The 4,343-nt window shown below is 50.5% G+C and overlaps 1 pseudogene; it reads left to right on the top strand.

Moving 5' to 3' along the window:
• The first annotated feature begins 873 nt into the window (after positions 1–873).
• LOC115312958 lies at positions 874–2,648 on the top strand (annotated as a pseudogene).
• Positions 2,649–4,343: the final 1,695 nt, after the last annotated feature.

The following is a 4,343-nucleotide window of genomic DNA, read 5'->3' as shown; positions in this document are numbered from 1 at the left end:
AAGAAGAGCTTCACGATCTACGAACGCGCAACAAAGTACCACAAGGAAGACGACGAGACACGGATTGCTCTGCTGCTACATGTTGGAGGCGCGGAACTCGTGCAGAAGTACCACGCATTCACATTTCCGGCGGCGCAGCAGAAGTTCGCCGATGTTCTTCAGCGTTTCGACGAGCACTTCGAAAGGTACCGCAACACAACGCATGCATCCTACGTCTTCCATAACTTGAAACAGTCGAAAGACCAAACGTTCGAGGCCTTCGCTCAAGCCGTAGAAAAGCAGGCAGATCAATGCGGTTTTGGTGAAGCTCGCAACCGTATGATCACCGACCGCCTCGTTCATGGAATAAATGACAACTCGGTGAGATAACGCTTGTTGCGCGAGAAGAAACTTACACTCGACAAAGTCAAGGACCAGTGTATGGCAGCGCAACTTTCCAGAACGTACGCCCAAGAGATGCAGCCACAGCGTCTGGAGGTGTTCGCGAATCGCAATACATCGCCGCGGTCCACCAACTTCACGACAGTATGACGCTACGCGGGAACCAAGTGAAGGAGCGCCCACTCACCGCCAGCCACCGCAGCCTCGTCACAACTCGCAAAGAACATGCTCCAGGTGTGGCCAATTTCACCAGCCACGACACTGCCCAGCATTCGGACAACAGTGTTAGAACTGTGGTAAGCCCAACCACTATGCTGCGTTGTGTCAGCAGCAACATCAGGCTCGTCCGTTGCAGTCGCGTCATGCCCACGTCGTGCGAGAGCTACAAGAGGATGCACCTCTCTCCTTGGATGTGCTGACTGTTCGCACCGTTCAGCACTCTTCTTCGTGGAGCCAAAGAGTGAACGTCAGTGGACACGACATTGTGTTCAAACTGGACACTGGATCAGATGTGAACCTAATGTCGACGGAGCAGTTCCAGAGGTTGCCGGATCCCCCACCACTTAACAGCCCTGGTGCTTGTGTGACTACTTACACCGGTGAGCCTTTGCCACTACGTGGAGAGTGCTTTCTAAGATGCAGCGTACCTGGCACATCGGCAACACTGAAGTTCTGCATAGTTGACATGTCAACAGCTGCCATTTTGGGTTTGGATGCCTGTCGGGAGCTGAAGCTAATACAACTCAACAGACTCAAGTGGAACTCGGTTGATGGCACTACAGGAAGGGATGACACACCAGAAGTATGCTTTCTGGAGCAAAGCTCCTCCATGGCTTTGCTGTCTAAACCCAAGGAGTCCCAATCATTGACTGCTCACTCCTGTCAGGACCTCTCCCAGTCAGCAAGTGAGGGCCAGCCAAGCAATAGGGTGCTGTCGTCTGCGGAGAGTCTTCCGCAGATCACGCTGCAGCTAAACGGCCTGAGGAACGACACCAACGCGGCTCTCAACGGAGACATTGAGGCGCTTGCGGACAGCTCCGGCACCCCGAGGAACGATGCCCTCTTGCGAAGGAACAAGGAGCTGGCCACGAGCCTCGAGTCCCTGCAGCGGGACAGGGACCAACTCGAGTTTCAGCTGCAGGAGCTGAGGGGCAAGCTGACACGGCAGCAGCGTGAGTACGAGCGTGAGCAGCAAGAGCGGGAGGATCAGTCCCGGCGCGAGCTGGGGGCCATCAACGACCAGCTACAGGTGCACATCCAGACCATCGGCATCCTGGTGGCCGAGAAGACGGAGCTTCAGTCGGCGCTCTCCCAGAGCCAGCAGACCGCCAAGCAGAAGGCAGTGGAGACGGAAGAATTGCATGGAAGACTGAAGGCGGCTAGAGAGAAAAACACGGACCTGGAGCGAAAGTTGAACTCTGTCAGCAGCCAGAGCCAGGTTCAGGAGAAGAGTTCTCAAGAGTACCTCAGGGAAATCGAGAGGCTCAAGACGGAACAATACAAATCAAGCAAATCAATCGAAGAACTGAAGCAAGAACTTTCTGAGTTGAGCAACAAGCTTGGCAAGAAGGCGAAAGACAATGAAGCCCTGCAACAGGAGCTTGGCGACGTCAAGAAGGAGCTGTTTATGCTCAGCAGCTCGGAGGCGCTGAGGCCTCTGAGAATGTGCACAGCCAGTTGGAGGAGCTCCACCAAGAGAAGTTGGACATGAAGAAGAAAGTCAACAAGTTCAAGCATGCCATGGAGCAGATTGCAGCAGAAAAGCAGCAGATGTCCTCTCACTACCAGTCGTTTGTGGACCGGCTCTCTCAGCAGCTGGAAACAAGCAAGGAAACGGTGGAGGCACATACCGCAGAAACCGCTACCACCTGAGAGAAGCACACCTGCCACCGAGGGATCGAGAGGCACCACCCCAAGTGCAAAGGAGTGTGGAGGATCTGTGCCCATTGTCTGACTTAGATGAAGACTCCTCCCGGGCAGCGAATGTACCATGTGATACCAGCAGTGGACCGACAACCTCAGGTCACACACGTTCAGGAAGACAAGTCTGTCCTCCAAACCGCATGAACCTGTAAAAAAAAAAAAGGAAAAAAGGGGCGTGTTATATATGTACTAAAAGGTAGCGCCACCTATGTTGCATTAGCCCTAATGGCAACGGTAGCAGAGCTGGCAGAGCCAGTCGGGCGCCATTAGAACAACAATAAAGGAACACGTTATGTAAATCCAACGCCATCCTGTCGATCCAAAACACTTAGAAGAACCCACGCATAACAGTCTTGTCCTGACAGAAAAAAGCAACATCATCAGCATATGCCAGTACTTTCACTTCCACGTTCCCCATTGTGTACCCCTCAACGTGGTCGCTTCTGATAACACTTAGACAGAGCGGCTCAAGGTAGAGACAAAATAATAAAGAAGACATGGGACACCCCTGTCGCACAGAAGATAGGGCATTAATCTTTTCTGACAAGGAATTGTTAATGACAAGACGCGTCGTACAACCTGAGTACGCCATCTTGACTCCTTCGAAAACAATGTTACCTACATTGGCTTTATTTAGAACCTCCCACAGCACCCGGTGGCATACTCTGTCAAACGCCCTTTCCAGGTCAATTTGAATCATCGCTACCTGGCTTCCCTCTGCTCGAGAGTTTTCGAGAATAGTCCTCGCGACATGAATGTTCGTTTGAATTGCCCTCCCTTTAATTCCACAGGTCTGATGGTTTCCAGCTAACTGGCATATAACGTGCTGAAGTCGTCTCGCTAACACCTTCGCAAAGATCTTATAGTCTACGTTGCTCAACGCAATAGGACGGTAGCTCGATACCTTACGTCTCTGGGCTTCGTCTTTAGACTTGGGGATCAGTATTGTGTGCGATTGTAGGAACGAGGGCGGAAGCGCTTGACGTCGATAAGCCTCACGGATTACTTCGAAAAGGAAGACCGACAACTGGTCTCTGAAATGCTGATAGAACTCAGCGCAGAGGCCGTCTGGACCTGGCGTTTTATGAGCAGCGAGGCTCTCAATGGCTCGGTCAATCTCCGACTTTGTGATGGGTTGTTCCATCCAGTCCTTTGTTTCTGTGGATAGCTCAGGTGCTATCTGTAGAAGACCTTTCAAGGCAGCTGTTCCTTTCGGCTCACCTTTGTCTCCAAAGAGGTTCGTGTAATGTGCAACAAATGCTCTTTGAATGCCGTCTTTGTCCTTGCAGATGACGCCTTCATGGTCCAAAACGGTTATCTCTTTTGCCAGCGCAAAGCATCTTTCATCCGCCAGTGCTCGCTTTGTGGGCTGTTCGCCGAGCAAAAACTTCTCCGCCCTCGCCCGCACAACCGCACCACGATACCGATTATTTTGAAAACGTTGCAATTCACGCTTAACTACCTTTATCTCTTCAGCGTATCTACCAGGGCACTCGCTATCGTCTTTGAGAAGCGCGAGCAAGTACTGCTGCAAACCATTTTCTTCTTTCTTTGATACGTAGTTGGCGATGGACGACTTTTCTATAGCTAATAGTTTAACCTCCTCTTTAAATAATTTCCACTTCTCAGTGAAACTTAAGTATTTATTTTCGCCTAATTTATCTAAAATATTAATCACTCCATCAGTAAAGCTTTTATCCTTGAGGAGGTTGACATTAAATTTCCAGAGACCCCAGCTAAATTTTCGTGACGATTTACTTTTTTTCCCAACCGTTACGCCTACGAGACAGTGATCGCTGAAAAACACAGGTTTGACAGAGTATGCCACTGTAATAGAGCCTAATTCCGCGGACACATATATGCGATCTAATCGCGCATGCGATGACTGCTGAAAGTGGGTGAAACGAAGTTCCTCACGTTCGACGTGCATATCTGCAACGTCGGTCAACAAATACTCATCCAAAATATCTCTTAACAAGGTACTACTACTATCGCTAGGCGATTTCGCTGATGCCCTATCTCGAACATTACATACACAA

Source organism: Ixodes scapularis, unplaced genomic scaffold, assembly GCF_016920785.2.
Source record: "Ixodes scapularis isolate PalLabHiFi unplaced genomic scaffold, ASM1692078v2 ptg001080l_1__unscaffolded, whole genome shotgun sequence".
Lineage (NCBI taxonomy): Eukaryota > Metazoa > Arthropoda > Arachnida > Ixodida > Ixodidae > Ixodes > Ixodes scapularis.
The sequence above is the reverse complement of the archived record's forward strand: the minus strand, read 5'-3'. Positions and strand labels throughout refer to the sequence as shown.